The sequence below is a fragment of the Sapajus apella genome, unplaced genomic scaffold (genome assembly GCF_009761245.1).
Source record: "Sapajus apella isolate SASKATOON/1434 unplaced genomic scaffold, GSC_monkey_1.0 scaffold10, whole genome shotgun sequence".
In the NCBI taxonomy this organism is placed as follows: domain Eukaryota; kingdom Metazoa; phylum Chordata; class Mammalia; order Primates; family Cebidae; genus Sapajus; species Sapajus apella.
The window spans coordinates 28,365,184-28,383,134 of record NW_022436950.1 but is presented as its reverse complement, the minus strand read 5'-3'; positions in this window follow the sequence as shown (position 1 = coordinate 28,383,134).

The window sequence follows — 17,951 nt, the reverse complement described above, 5'->3', positions numbered from 1 at the left end:
AAATATGTTTTTAAAACTATTTCCTCTAAAAGAAAGAAGCTAACTTAAATATTATAATATTGCTGGTAAAATATTCAACCAAAATGATAATTAGTCATGTTTTAATTTGCTTGCAGGATGTCTGATCAGGTGTTGAATACATAGATGTCGGAATAAATAATCAGGATATCTTAAAAATTTTAGTTGAACACAACAGATTTTTATTTTTAACTTTGTTTTAAGTTCAGGGGTACGAATTTGGGTTTGTTGCATAGGCAACCCATATCATGGGGTTTGTTGTACAGATTATTTTATTGCCTAGGTGTTAAGCCTAGTAACCATCAGCTATTTTTCCTGATCCCCTTTTTTACAAAATGTTTAAATTCAGTAAAAAACGACTATTGATATAGATAACTTATTCAGAATTTATGATGGTGACAGTGAAGCTGAAATCTGAAAAAGTGACACATGAGTATCTCCTTGAATAAAAAATATAATGCAAGACCTGGTTCAATAGCTCATGCCTGTAATCCCAGCACTTTAGGAGGTCAAGGTGGAAAGATCACTTGAGGTCAAGAGTTGAAGACCTCCCTGGCTAACATGGCAAAACCTCGCCTCTCCAAAAAATATAAAAATTAGCCAGGTGTAGTGGCATATGCCCGTAATACCAGCTACTCAGGAGGTTGAGGCACAAGAATCGCTTTAACCTGGGAGGCAGAGTTGCAGGAAGCAAAGATTGCACTCCAACATGGGCAACAGAGTGAGACTGCCTCAAAAAAAAAAAAGAAAAAAAAAAAGAGATTTTTTTTTTTTTTTGTAAACCTGAAAGATTCATCTCAGATTTCTCTTTTGTCCCTCATTACATTTATAGGGAACTTTACATGTATAGGGAGCTTTAAACAGTATATTAAACAAGTTATAGTAATTGCATATTAAATTCTAAGCAAATTTTATGATTATTAGTAATATTCACTCTTTGGATGTTTGTGTGGATTTAAAGCTTGTAAAAGTGTCTGGAGGATAATGGTAGCTATCTGACTATCTCCAATCTAACAAAATAAAAATTGATGGATCAACAAGAAATGCAAATAAGAACACATATAACCCTTTATTATTACTGGGAATCACAAAATCCCAAAAACTTCGAATCACTTGTAAGTAGAGAATAAACCCCAAGTTCCAATACAGCTACAGTTGAAAGCATTGACTGATGCTACAGGATTATGGTTTCAGGCAAAATGAGTCTTAGCTGCACCATGCAAAAAAGGACAGGGGAACCTAGAACTTAGAAAATGCCTAGACAAAATCACCTCCAGAGAATGTCAAACTCTAATTGTAAAACTTCTGAATTCAGGACTAAGATTTGGTAGGTATATAAGGTATATAGGTAGCTATATAAATACCTCAGAGTATTAAAAATAAAAAATGTTGAATTTTTTTATATACCTGTTGGCCATTTGTATAAATGTATAAAGAAAATATAGTACATAATACACAATGGAGTATTATTCAGTCATTACAAAAGGAAGTCTTATTCATGACAACATGGACTAATCTGGAGGACATTTTGTTAAGTAAAATAATAGACACAGAAAGGCTAATACTGCTTGATCTCACTTATATATAAAATCTAAAAAAGTTGAACTTACAGAAGCAGAGAGTAAAATGGTGGTTCGCAGAAGCAGAGGGCAAAGGGATTGGGGAAATATTGGTCAAAGGATACAAAAATCTCAGATACATAGAAGAGTAATGTATTCTTTAAAATCACAAAGAAGAGAGAGTCTAAGTATTCTCGCCACAAAAAAAGTGAATATGTGAAGTAATGCATATGTTAGTTCAATTTGGCTCCCCCAAAAGGAAACTTATTTTTTATAAAGCAATTAGAGTACTGATAATCTTGTTTAAGACAAAACAAGAAAGTAAATTGCAAATTATTGCTTTTGAATATTGGTACAAACATTCAAAATAAAATGTTAGTAACAAACTAAAAACACACACATCATTAAAGAATAAACAATGACTAAGTGAGATTTATGCCACTAATGCAAGAATGACTACTCACTATTGGGCAAAATTTGTTAATATAAATTCACCACAAGGAGAACAATTATATGATTATCTTCACAGTTACTGAAAAAGCCTATGGAAAAATTCAACACCTATTTTTATTAAAAACTTGGAGAAAATAAGAATAGTTATTTTCTTAGCATGATGTAATAGGTTACCATATATAAGAAGAAACAGGCATTTCTACTGTGGTCAAGAAAAAAGTCAAAGAATGTCAAGTATCTACCATTACTATATGTTTAGTAGTTATACCAGCCAATGCAATTGCAAATGAGTAAAAAATAAGAGAAGAATTGGAATTGAAGAAATAAAACTATCTCTATTTGTAATGACATGATAATATACCTGGGAAATGTTAAAGAATCTATTATAAAACTAATTTAAAAAGCAGGAGTAAAAATTAATGTGCAAAAATCTGTAGTATACATATACTTTAATTATTATTTAGAAGGCATAAATATGACAAATCCCCATTCAAAACAGCAAAATAAATTTTTAAAGATAAAATACTTAGGAATAACCTTCACAGAAAATGTTCAAAATCTACACATAAAGAAACTATAAAATACTCCTGAATATCACAAAACCAGACTTGAACAAATGGAAAAAACTTCCCTTATTCCTCGTTTGAACATCTTGATATCGTCAAGATGTCAGTTGTAAGTTAATTTATAAATTTAATGCAATCTCAATAAAAAATATCAATGAGTTCTGGTGCAGCAGCTCACACCTGTAATTCCAGCACTTTAGGAGGCTGAAGTTAGGAGGATTGCTTGAGCTCAGGAATTTGAAACCAGCGTGGGAAACATGGTGAGATCCTGCATCTACAAAAATTCAACAAACAAAGCTAGATGTGGTGTCCTGTACCTATAGTCCCAGCTACTCAGATGGCTGAGGTGGGAGGATTACTTGAGCTTGAGAGATTGAGGCTACAGTGAGCCACGATCACATTACTTCACTCCAGACTGGGGCAACAGAGTTAGACCTTGTTTTTTGGTTGTTTTTATTTTTTAAATCATTGTCGATAGAGAAGCTGATATTAAAATTTCTGTGGAAAAATAAATACGAAGAAATAGAAAACCTACAAAGTACTTTAAGTTGAGATCCCTTCTACCCTGTTAAAAATATTGAAATATATGATAAAATCTCTATAATTAAAAAATGAAGTACTAATGAATAGACATGCAAAGGAGTTTCCAGGAAATATTTCCAGGATAATCTGTCTAAAATAAAAAAAAAAGGGGGAGAAAATATTTGTGACATTAAAGTATGTAAAAACTTTTAATTAAAATACAAATAGAACACACACACAAGTATAATTAATTTTGCTTTTTCAAATTTGAAAACTATTACTTTTCTAAATAAACTTTTAAGAAAATGAAAAGCCAAGACAAAAACTAGAAGAATATATTTACGAATTATGTACCTGGATAAGATGTGTACACGCTGTTTATAGAAGCTTTATTTTTAATATCTCAAATCTGGAAACAAGCCAGATGTCCATTAAAGGTGAAAGAATAAACAAATTGTGTCATACAACATAATATTAGCATTAAACATGAATGAATTATTAGCAATACTACAACATGGAAGACTTTTAATATCATCTTGTTATACGAAGGAAGCCAGACGCAAAACATGACGTACTGTGTGATTCTATTTTCAAACATTTTTGTATTGACAGAAAGCAGATGAATAGTTGCCTATAGCCACAAGAGGGAGTAGAAGTTGCCAGAGAAAGGCCACAGAGAAACTTCTTAAGGTGATGGAAATACGTAATACTTTAATCTGATGTGGTTACATTGGTGTATATATATTTACCACAACTGATCAAACAGCACTGTAACAAAGGTGTTAGTGTTACTGTATGTAAATTATAACTTAATAAAATAATAAGACAAAATAATAACATCACCAATAAAATGCGTACACTGAGTGTTTTGAAGAAAAATATCCTGAAAAGAATACGTGATGACTTAAGTAGTATTCCAACTGAGAATGTGTAACCTGAATCTAATTATAATATCACACAGTGCTAAATTGAGAGATGGTCTATTAAATAACTAGCCTATACCCTTCAAAAATGCCACTCCCTATTAAAGGAAACTATTTGCTTAGGATTGTCTTGGTTATTTGGGCTCATTTTCGGCTCCATGTGGATTTTAAAATAGTTTTTTCTAGTCCTGTGAAGAATGCTATTGGGACTTACTTGAGTGTAGAGGGAAGGAGGAGGAAAAAGATTTGAAAAAATAACTATTGGATACCAGACTTAACACCTAGGTGACACAATAATCTGTATAACAAACTAAACAAACCTGCACAAGTACACCTGGATCTAAAAAAAGAAAAAGGAAAAAAAAGGAATTAAAGAGAAATGCAACAGGAGATTCTGTACATACAAATGATATATGTGAGTCAATTTGTTAATTGATGAAATTTAGATAAGAATGTTGTATAATTGTGAAATGTTCTGAATTTGGTAACTGTACTAGGGCTATGCAAAAAAATTTTTTTCATAGGAAATATGTGTTAATGGATAAAGAGTCATACAGAAAGAAAACATTCAAATTATTAGAAAAATATATAAATTCAATATAAATGAATATATTGAGTATATTGACACACCTGAAAGAAGCAAATATAGCAAAACTTTCAAAATGCATTATTCAAAATGTATAACTCATATAAAGAATATATGAGCTTTCTTGTTAACATTCTTACAAGTTTTCTGAAAATTCAATTTGTTTCCAAATAAAGTGTGAAAAATTTAAAAATTTGAGTTCGAATAGGGTTTGGTTCTATCATGTTATTCTAGAATAAGTTACATAATTTATTCAAGGTCCCCAAGTTCAATGTATTGATTTTCTAAAATTTTTTAAAGCAAGCTCATTTTGTAATTTTTGCGTTGCATAGTTTCTTAAAATCACATTAAACTCCTTTTCAGTGTTTAATACAGAAACTAATATATTGCAACAATTCAACATTTATTATGTGGTAAATAACAAATGTGCCATCAAAAAAGAACCTACCCCAATAACAGTCCACATAAGCTAAACCTATTACCCCAGTACCAAGCCTTCTTCTGAGTGTAAGATAAAATTGTTTTTTGCAACATACAATACACACCCAGTTGGGCAAATTGTTTCATTTTGTGAAAGACAATAATTCAGTTTTTATCCTTGAAATTCTACAGAGCTATACTTCATTCTACATAATTTAATTTCATTTTTGAACCTATCTGCCTTAAAAACTGATTATACATAATCAGAGTGCATGAGAGATCATAACATAGGTAAGAAGCTAAACATCTCAGAGCTTTTTTTTTTTTGTGACTGTCTTCAAAAGTATATAGATCTTTACACGTGTAATTTTGGGAAAAAAAGTGCATACAATTAAACAAATAGAATTTCAGTAAGCACCTTTACACTCATTCACTCCTATCTACTGGCTATGAATGCTCTTATTTGACCAATATTAATATTATGAGGATGCAACTTTTTTTCTTTAGTAGAAGTTTTAACCTTTGTCTTCAGGATAGTCTTTCAAAATCAAGCTAGCTGGGGCTGGGCACGATGGCACATGTCTGTAATCTTAGCAGTTTGGGAGGCCAAGGCAAATGGATCACTTGAGGTCAAGAGTTCAAGCATGTGCTGGGAGCTCTGTTGGTCCTTGTGATATTCACAAAGTGGTCTAGATTTCATATTGTATTATTGTGGGATGATATATATTCCAAGGCATTGTAAGGCTCAAAAGAGTGAAGAAAAAGATATCCCTCTTTTTAAAAATTATTTTTACTTTTTTATTTAATGATTAATTCATTTTAATTTCTTTTTTTTTAACTTTTAGGTTCAAAGACATGTGCATATTTGTTAGACAGGTAAATTGTGTTTTGTGGGAGTTGGGCATACAGATTATTTCATCACCAAGGTAATAAGCATAGAACCCAATAGGTAGTTTTTCAATCTTCACCCTCCTCTTACCATATACCCTCAAGTAGTCCCCAGTGTGTGTCGTTCCCTTCTTTGCATCCATATGTTCTCAATGTTCAGCTGCCACTAATCAGAGAGAACAGGCAGTATTTGGTTTTCTCTTCTTGCATTAGTATGTTAAAGACAATGGCCTCTACCTCCAACCATGTTGCTGCAAAGGACATGTCCTCAGTATATTTTATAGCTGCAATAGTATTCCTTGGTGTACATTTTTTAATCTAATTTATTGATGGACATTTAGGTCGATTCTATGTCTTTGCTATTATGAATAGTGCCGCAATTAACATATATACATATTCAAGTGTCTTTATGGTAGAAAAACATATTTTTTTTGGTTTATAGCGAATAATGGGATTGCTGGGTCAAATGGTAATTCTGCTTTAACTTCTTTGAGAAAGCACTAAACTGCTTTCCACAGTGGCTGAACTAGTTTACATTCCTACTAGCAGGGCATAAGTGCTCCCTTTTCTCCACAACCTTGCCAGCATGTTATTTTTTGACTTTTTAATAATAGCTATCCTGACTGGTGTGAGATGATTTCTAATTGTGGATTTGATTTGTATTCCTCTAATGATAATGATGTGTTAAGCATTTTTTCATATGCTTGTTGGTTGCATGAATGTCTTCTTTTGAAGCATGTATGTCCACTTCCATTGCTCACTTTTTAATGAGATTGTTGTTTGCTTGTAAATTTAAGTCCTCAAACTGACCAATAACAAGTTATAAAATGGAATCAGTAATAAAAAACCTACCGGCCATGAAAAGCCCAGGATGAGATGGAGTCACAGCTGAATTCTACCAGATGTATAAGCAAGAGCTAGTACCATTCCTACTGAAACTAAAAAATTGAGGAGGAGGTATTCCTTCCTAATTCATTCTGTGAGGCCAGCATTATCCTGACACCAAAACTTGGTAGAGACACAACAAAAAAATAAAACTTTAGGCCAATATCCTTGAAGAACATAGATGCAAAAATAGTCAACAAAATACTAGCAAACAGAATCCAGCAGCACAACAAAAAGCTAATCCACCATGATCAAGTAGGCTTTCCCCCTAGGATGCAAGGTTGATTAAGCATACACAAATCAATAAATGTTACTTACCACCACATAAACAAAACCAAAACCATATGATCATCTCAATAGATGCTTAAAAATCTTTCAATAAAATTCAACATCCTTTTATGTAAAGAAACTCCAACAAAGGAGGCATTAAAGGAACAAACTTCAAAATAAGAGCCATCTCTGAAAAATTTACAGCTAACATCATACTGAATGGGCAAAAGCTGGAAGCATTCTCCTTGAAAACTGGAACAAGACAAGGATGCTCTTTCTCATGACTCCTATTCAACTTAGTGCTGGAAGTTTTTACCAGAGCAATCAGGCAAGAGAAAGGAATAAAAGCATCCAAATAGGAAGAGAAGAAGTCAAACTATTGCTATTGGCCAGACTGTATGATTCTATGCCTAGAAAGCCCCATAGTCTTTGCATATTCTGGATCTGATACACAACTTCAGCAAAGTTTCATGATACAAAACTAGTGTACAAAAATCAGTAGGATTCCTATACATTAACAACATCCAAGCTAAGATCTAAGCCAAGAATGCGATTATATTCCCACTAGCCACACAAAACTGGGTATACAACTAACCAAAATGTAGAAGGCCTCTGCAATGGGAATTATAAAATACTGCTCAGAGTAATCAGAGATGACCCAAACATATATAAAAAAAAAATTAATGCCCTTGGTAGGAAGAATTAGTGTTTTCAAAATGACCATATTGCCCAAATCAGTTTACAGATTAATGCCATTCCTATCAAACTACCAATTACATTCTTCGCAGAATTAGAAAATTTGTTTAAAAATTCATATGGAACTGAAAAAGAGCTCTAAGCCAAAAGGACAAAGCTGGAGGCATTGCATAACCTGACTTAAAACTGTACTACAAGGCTACAGTAACTAAAACAACATGGTACTGGTACAAAAACAGACATATAGGCCAATGGAACAGAATAGGATGCCCAGAAGTTACGCCATACACCCACAGCCATCAGATTTTGACAAAAACAGGCAATTGGGAAAGAACTTCATATTCAATAAATGGTGCTGAGATAACTGGCTAGCCATATGCAGCTTCAAACTGGAGTCTTTCTGACACTGTATACAAAAGTTAACTCAAAATGGATTAGAGACTTACATCTAAAACCAAACATTATAAAAGCTCTGGAAGATAACCTAGGAAATACCATCTTGGAGATAGAACCCAGCCAAAGATTTCATGACAAAGACACCAAAAGAAATTTCAATAATATCAAAAATAGACAAACGGGACCTAATTAAGCTAAAGAGTTTCTGCACTGCAAAATAAAATATCAACAGAGTAAACAGACAACCTACAGAATGGGCGAAAACATTTGCAAGCTATGCAACCAACAAAGAATCTATAAGGGAAGAACTCTGAATCTTTTCCCTCCGTTAGCAACAGCAACAAGAAAAAACTGAGCAGATAGCAGTAAACTGTAAGCATGCCTCAAATGCACCATTGCATGGAGACAAATATCAATATCAGCAGTACCTTGTGGAACTGACCTTAACACTTTCCTGTTAAGCAAGAAAGCTGAAAATGAGCTGAAATGGTCTCAGATTGAGGCTCTTGGATGCTGGTAAAAACAAACACAAATCTTCTCTAAAGAAAAGCATCTCCAAATTAGGCTTCCAAGTTTCTATGGAAATATTCAAATTTAAGCTCACAAAGATCACCAGCACACAGAAAATAAGCTCCCATGATTGAAAATCAGTAGAAAAATATGTACAAAAATTTGGATAACCAAAAACTTGAGATGTTGAAACAACCTGATATAAAAAACATAAGTAAATATGTATGAAATGTTTAAGAAAATAAAAGATAAACTGACAAAAATAAACACACATTATGAAACCTAAAAATAAGATATATTTGAAAATATATAGATTTGTTTAAAAGAACATAATTATATCAAGAACTCTTATAACTTTAGTGGAATCTTAGATACTGGTAAACAGAGGGAGAGTGCGTAGCATGATCAATATTAAGTTGGTACAGAGGCATTGTTAAGTTCGCCAGTAAAGCCACACATTGGGTAAAACTATTTGCAATATACAGTAAATGATTTATATTCATAATATATAAAAATCCTTATCAATAAAAATGCCAACAACACAATTTTTAAATAGAAAAAAACACTTTAACAGGCACTTTCTAAATGAAAATAAGCCAATGGGCAATAAGTATATACAAAATGCTTATCAAAAATATGCAGAAAAAGTACACAATGAAATACCACTACTCACCACTAGAATGGCTAAAATTAAAAAGGCAAGACTGTCAATCAGTTGGAAATGTTATACTTCCTATGAAATGGCAAATTTGTAAAAATACTTTGGAAAATACTTTGGTAGAGTCTACTAAAACATGCCTTAGAAATAACCTGTGATTCAGGATTTCCACTCATGGCATATATCAATCTGTTAATAAAAAATGTACCTGTATAAGAATGTTCATAGTATATTTACTTGTAATAACCTAGAACTGGAAACTACCCAAATATTCTCAACAGTAGAATGGGTAAAAAGTTGTGGTCTATTTATACAATAAATTACTCCATGAAAATGAATAAGATAAACTATTATACCAAAATGCATGGATTCCATAGACATAAAGAAATTCAAGATAAAAGAGTACATGCTGTATAATTACATTGCTACAGGTTAAAAAAAACTATCAAAATTTTAGTGCTGGAAGTCAGAATAAAGGCTACCCTTGGAAGGCTCAAAAAGCACATGAGTAAGCTTTCTGGAATGATAGACACTTTCTATATCTTGATCTGGGTTGTTGAAAACTATGGCAAAAATTTCATTGAGATTTACAATTGAGATTTCAATAACAGCAAAAATGTAATAAAGACATTTCAAAGAGATAAATACTGATTGCTTATAACATCTAGACCTTCACTTAATGAATGCTGTAAGACATACTTCATGAATAATGAAAATGGCCCCAAAAGAAATATTTGGTATGCAAGAAACAATAGTGAACAAATAAACATGTGACATACACATAAATGAAAGCAAGCAGTATATGTGTAACTATTTATTATCATAATAATGTATAAACCAAGGGATCAGAATGTCAGAGTACACAGGAATTAAAGAAATGAGTCCCAAAGCAAGAAGAGGAAGTCTTAGGTTCTAGTTCTGCTTTTCACTCCTTCACTTGGTGCTCTTGGCAAAATTCTTGTTAACATCATATTTTTATCTCTTTCTATCTATCTATCTATCTATCTATCTATCTATCTATCTATCTATCATAGAAATATTTCTAACTCTCTTGCCCATTTTATAAAATAATTATAAGTATCAAATGCACAAATAAATTTAAAGGATTTCAGAAACTATAAAATATAATGAAGATAAAATGACTCATTAAATTATGAAATAAGACAACTGAAAAAAATCCTTTAAAAGCAATTCATTCTTTCCAATGTTAGGTGATAACCAGAGAAAGTTAAGTGTTGTGTCCTAGATTATATGTCATGTTAGTGATAATGCTTGTGCTGCAATGAATCAGGTCCCTGACTCCTTTTCTAGAATATTATTTTCTTACATTTTTGACATGTGAGAGATTTAAAGCATTAATGGGAATGACTCGTAGATATTAAGTAGAAAGAGAATAGTCCCTACTTCTGTTTTTCCAGAGCTACTTCCATACTTTTGTGGAAAGAATGTTATGGACACATAGAGAATATGATGAAAAAGTATTTTCGGGGCACCTGTTTGTTTTCATTAGGCCTATTTCCTTTATAAAATTACATGTATTATAAAAAAATCAGCTAAAATCTACCTTCATGAATACCTGTGCACACGCACACACACACGCACACACACACATTCATGAATAGAATTTCAGGTAGCCCAAAGTTCTAAGGTTAACATGCTTGGACTAAAGGAAGTGGATGGAAGTGAAACAGAAAAAAGCAGCCCCTAACATATGCCTACTCTTCTAAGAAACATGGTTACACTTCCGTGGCAGCAAGTACTTAGGTGCAAAATTGGATTGTATTCCCTCAGATGAAGTAAACTCTTTCAGTATGCTATCTCTAGAAGCTATATCAAATGATCTCAAAATTTAAATTTCCTCTGACTCATCTTCCCTCAAAATAGAGCTCAATCTTAAGGTTAGATTCACTTTATCCTCTAGTATAAGCCAACCTTCCTTTTTTTCTCTTACCTTATTTACTTATTAAATAATTAATTAATTTTGTTTGCTTGTCTGCATTTCTTTTTAGAAAGGAAATCCTAAAGCTTCAGTGGTCCAAAGGAAGTTAATAAACCCTTTGTTTGCCTGGAAATCTTCAGAACATTTCAAACGTCTTTTTGTTACTACTAAGAAAACACAAATGGTTATATAATCTGAGCCAAAGCAAAAGTGAGAAAATGGTTAGTAATCCTCTCTAATTCTTCCAGTAGTTAATGCCGAGGCATTATACTGGAGACTATTCATTATGAAAAAAAATCAAATTCTGTGTTTTCCCCCACTTGGGTTTCAAAGTTGCAGGATTTATTGTAAGATTTTCTGTGGAAGCACTTTAGTGATTTTTGCTTTCTTTGCTGCTGTGACCAGATGGAAGCACTACCTTCTTTTCCAGAAAGTCTATGAACAGGCAGAGTAAAGGTGACAGCTCACATGGAGTAGTGCCAGATGCTCCTGTTTATTCCAGAGAGTTAGGGGATATTTATTGGCATAAGCTCAGTGGCTTTTTGGAGGATTTTCAAGAGCATCTCATTTTTTGGGGATGAAAAATCTGCTTCTGTGTGCAACTCAATAAGGGAAACATAGCTTGCCCACTAGACTTAGCTTTGTTTTCTTGGCTTACATTCTTTCCCCAAAAGAAGGTGTTGTTTTTTTTTGTTTGTTTGTTTTGTTTTGTTTGTTTGTTTGTTTGTTTTAATTTCAAGATTATTCACTTCATGGGGATTCAACATTATTGTCCCCATGCTCTCCTTAAGAAAATCGGAAATTGGTACCCAAAGCTGTAAATTTGCCATATTTTAACTTTCCTCTTTATTTTCTAAAACTAAGTCATAATTATGTTGAATGGAAGTAAATGTTACCAAAAATCTGAATACATGATCATAAATCCCAAGTCTGTTTATTTTACCATAAACTCAAGCTGTGCTAAGACCAGGAAGCTTATCTATTCCAGCTTGTTTAATCAGCAAGCATATTATACTACATGGAAAAGTCAGTATTGTTAGTTCTTCAGAGCATGGACTTTGGGTTCCAGGTTCTCAAGCTTTTAAGTAATAACACCCTGGCAAAATTATTTAACTACTCTATGCCTCAATTTTCTCCTATGTAAGATCATCGTTATAATGGTACCCATCTTATACGATCTTTGGAAATGCTAAATGAGGTTTTTCATCAAACATATTTAGAAAAGTGCATGACATATAAGTACTCAATAAAAGTTACGATTATGCCCACTATCATCAGCATCATTATCACTTTCCAATCACTTTATTTTCATCCATTACATTACAAAATGTATATTCTTCTCTCCTGGGCAAGGCTAGTATTAGGGAAAAATGTGTCAAAATATCCTGTTAGAGATGACAAGAAACTCAAAAGATTATCTATCCAAACTAAGCTTTCATAAATAAGCCACAGAAAAAATAAATAGTGTTTATTTGGGAGCTTTCCCAGGAAACTGAAACCACTGTTTCCTTTGTTTTTTAATTGTTAATTTTTAGTCACCCTTATAAGCAATAAAAATCACATCTCACTTTATAATTTCATATATACTTATTTTTTTCTCATGCACTATTCACTAATAAATCTTTCTAAAAAGTTAAAAATTATTTGTAAAAAATGAGGTTTTTTGTCCATATTTATGTTTTGCATTAAATTATAAACTTATTTTTAAGTTTCTTTCTTATTTTAAGTATTCTTTCACTTTGGGATTGAACAGCTTGAGACATACACACATAGCTGTATGTAAAATAAGACACTTCATCAGATAAACTATTTTTATGTTGCCCACTAGACATGGCTTTGTTTTCTTGGCTTACATTCTTCAAATATCAGATGACAGTCAAACAAGACCAATGTAATTTATTTTTAAATTAAAATGTAGTTAACTATAGAGCTATTGATGATACTTGAATTTGCTTAAGTTAGGATACTTTGTTTAAATGAGTCAGATTTTTAAATTCTTATAATACTCATATTACATTAAGATACCCAATTGATTCATAAATGATAAAATGCAGTTGTTAAAAATATAGTATACTTGGCTGGAAATTACAATCTGAAAGTATGTGAGACCATCAATTGTTTACATATAAATTACATTTTTTACTCTTATTAACTGTTTTGGGACAATAATAAGTACTTCTTGATAGAATAAACTCAAGAGAGGAGCATCTGGAGAGAATCTGCAGATCTCAGATGTAGTGACTGCAATTATTGATGGTGCCCCTTCTGCATAAGTGAATGTGTAAGTCACACCCACATTTGTTCCCAGCTCTGGCCATATGGCAATTCTTCCTGAATGATTTGGCTTCTCTCTTGTCTTTCTCTATCATTAGATTATTATGGCTTGATTCCTTCAGCTCTTGCCAGCTGGGAAACAAAAACTATTATTTTTGCCTCACTTATTCTTGATGCCTTTTTGGATATCCATACTCGCCTTAAATATGAACTTCATACTGTTTATATTTATGATTTAAATAATTCAGTTTGAAGAATCTATTACATGAATTTAAGAATCCACATTTCTCTAATACATTATACTTTTCAAATATTTTTAAGGTGGAACCTGGGAGGTGGAGACTGAAATTCCTTGGGGTACAAATAATGCATTTGAAAAAACCTATGAAACTGTCAATGTCTACTTTAAAGGGCAGCCTTCCGACTATAAATCACATTTGGGTTGGCTCTTCATTGCCAAAATCATAATCCTATTATGAATGTTTGTGACTCGGTTTCTTTTTATAGCCACATGTAGAAATATATGCCAACAGATTAGGCAAATTGAATATTACAACCTACTTTAGGAAAAGTAATACATAACTTCGCATTTTGTAAATATGAAAGTTTTTTTCTGAAAACTTTAATCTTGAACCCAGAAGCAGGAGGCTGATGGCTCCCACTGTGAGATTGAAAAGTCTCTGCTTGTTTATCACAACCAAACCAGCTTCATACAAACACATACACATCAGAGAGAACCTTGTGAATACTAAGGGAAAGGACTTGGAGTGATTCACATTTTACTGCACTTTGGTCACCTGGATATTATTGATATTTTATCACACAAGGCTGCAATTGTTCTAGAGTCTCATCCTCCCACAATTATATACGATTTCATTTTAAGTTCTCAAAATGTGTTCTTTGAAAATAACACCTCTTTAAAATACTGACAGCCTCAGGTTTTAAAATTCTTTTGTTTGTGGAATAAGGAAAAGAGAATTATATTGATTTAGGAAAAAGAAATGCATAAGAAATTATCTTGACTGTCATAAAACATAAATTATGTCGTAATTTATCCAAGGGTTCAAAAAAGTAATCTTTTTCTTTGTAATTGAGTCTATAGTTATAGAGCTATTTATTTAATAGCTGATTTAGTGTAACATATGTAATATTCTGCCAAAGCCACAGGAAGTCTTTGAATATTCCAATCTATTTCTAAATAGTCTGCAAGTAAGAAATGCTTATGGGATAAAATATTGTACTCTTAAAGGATATGTTGAATAAATGTTCTGTGGTAAACCATGGCTTGTCAATAAAGACGTGCACAAAAATAGATATCACTGTCCTAGAGTTTTCAATTATCAAATCATCTTAACCACTTTAGGAACAAAATGAGAGGACCTACATTGCTATGGTTATCTCATCTAGCAAATGTATGTTTTGTTGTGTATACTGCAACTTGATGCAAATTGTCAATCTCATCTATATTTTCACATAATCTGACAGATTGGTAACAATGACAAAGCTCATTGTATAAGCACATATACTCTCATCTATTTGGGCTGATTTTGAGTATATGACATATATGTTTTTTATTCTGAGAATTCAAAACCTTTATATATAAAATGCTACTATAAAACTTTAATTTTATAATGTTTTATAATTAAACGCTAAGTGTGGCTTCTATTTAAAATATGACTTCCTAAATTCTGACATTTTGTTTCTCATTAATTAATTAGATTACATATAAGGCTAGTTATTAGATTTAATAAATAAATAGAAAACTGGGCCATAACTGTCTATATCTCTTTTCCTTCATCTTTAAAATTAAAATAATAATAGCTAACTTGCAAGTCTGTTTTAAAGATTAAATGCAATTTGTAATATCTATTTATATAATGTACATGCCAGAATGCCTAGTACATGAAGGTGGCTGTTATAGTTGTCACCACTGATAAAGATCATAGAAAATATTTTTTAAACCTAATTAACATTTATTCTGTATTAATCAGAGATACAGGAAGCAAATGGTCCAAATGGTATTTAAGTATGTTTCTTTTTTCTTGTTAGGATTCTTTTGTTTGAAAATAGACGGAAAAATCTCACTCAAATGGCTTAAGAAAACGAGCCTTCGTTACCTCATCAAACTGATAAATTTAAGCAAAGTACTGGCTCTAGGTATGATTTATTGCAGGAGCTTCAACATTTTCCCTCAACCCTATTATCCTTGATTTTTCTTGACTCTGCTCTCTTCCATGTTGTCTTCATTCTCAGTTTCCATATACTCATAAAGCAGCTGCCAACAACACTAGATCGATCTCTTTGTCAGGTTCAAATACAATGAAAAAGACCCCTCTTTGTATGTCTCATTGGCCATGATTGGACCAGTTGTTCAATTTTTAATCATTCATAATATCCAGAGCAATGTGATACTCAACTGGCCAGGTATGTTTGCAATGCTAGGGACCCAAGGTAAATGGAATGACAGTAAAGCAGAGACGGGTCTTCAGACAAATGTTGCAGAAAGCTTACTCAAAGGAAAAATACATAGGTCAGACTATTTGTACAACATGCTGAAAAAATTAGAATGTATTCAAAGAATGCTGCTCTTTTTTTTTTTTTCTGTTTTCTCAGGTGTCTTTCCTTTTTACCTTTTGTATGTGAATATATCCCAAGATTTATTCTCGTGTATTCATGCTCTTCTCTCTCTGATATTTCAGTGGCACTTTTCAGTCTATTATCTAAATACTGAAGACTCTTAAATGTATTTTGAGCTCCACTTTCTCTATCAGTTAGCTTTCATTGCACAACCTGCCTCTCTTAATTATTCTGAAAGTTGGCAACTTTGGCTGGACTCAGCTAATAAGATCCTCTGGTCGTGGTTAAGTTCAATCATACATCTCAGTCAACTTCCACACTGGTTAAATTGAAGTACTTTACAGTATGTAACACCTAAAAGGAGTCACAGATTATTATTGCCACTGAGGATGGGGTTTTGTTTTTTCAAAATGAGAAAAGCAATTTTTCTTTAAGTACAACTCTCTTTATAAAAGCAAAAGCTTGATATATTTTTCTGTAGTATCAACTAATCTATAAATACTTAGGATAACATCATAAATGAACTCCCATTACTATAAATATCCTAATAAACTATGCAATCTATGGCTACATTGGAACATCATTATCCATATCTTATATTTACTTGCTGCGACTGTTGCTTCTGCCTTTGCTACTGCTGCTGACCTTAAAAAAATCACATGCTAATCATATCAATATTTTTCAACTATGTGTCGTACCCCTGGGGAATACTGGGAACTTCTAACACTGCCCAGATGACCAATGTTTTAGATGTTTAAATGTCTGCTTGTAAAAAAAACTTCCTTCACAATATATCTGATTTCATTCCCCATTCTCAATCATTTTTTGCTATATTTGATCTCAATTTTAACACTTTGCATTATATTTGTGTTATGATTTGATTGTCTTTTTCAAAACTAATGTTGAAACTTATCATCAATGTGACAGTGTTGAGAAGTAGAACCCTTAAGAGGTGATTAAACCGTGAGGGTTCTGCCTTCATGAGTGGGTTAATACATTCATGGATTAATAAATTAATAGATTAGTGAGTTAGCAGGGACTGGGACTGGTGGCTTCATAAGAAGAGGAAGAGAGGCCTGAGTTAGTACACGCAGACCCCTCTCCATAAGATACTCTGAGCTCTTTGGGGACTCTGCAGATATTCCACACTATCAGATGATGCTCCTCAATCTTAGACTTTCTATCTTTCAGAATGTAAGAAATAATGTTTTTTAATTTGTATGTTACCCGGTTTCAAGTATTCTGTTATAAGCAACAGAAAATGAATGAACACACACACACACTCACACAAACACACACAAACACACACACACACACAGAGAGAGAGAGAGAGAGAGAGAGAGAGAGAAAAGGAGAGAGAGAGGTATGATGAGATTTGGGGTTTATTTTTTGCTTTTAAAAGAAAGATTCTGGTTAGTAAATAGATGGGCTAACTGTGAAAGACTAAGGTGAATTTAAAAACATTTGTCATAATCAAATATTTTGCTATAGAGTTATTCCTTACAATGTCTTCTCTTTCTATGGAAAAACAAAACAAAACAAACGCTTCTAAAACATGAAAATTATAGCCACAAACTATATGTGTATTAGGAAATGGAGCAAAGTAATTGAAACAGAAAAAACACTACTATATAAATAGTGACATTCTCTTCTTTCTGGTACCCATGTAAAGACTTCTATCACATTCTCTTGTACCTTTTCTACCTGTAGTCTTTATTAATAGCTGCAAATGGAGTCATATCCACCAGTCTACAGGCATGCATCAATGTTCTTTCCATTTTCATGGGAGCCACGTGGATCTCTGAAATTTG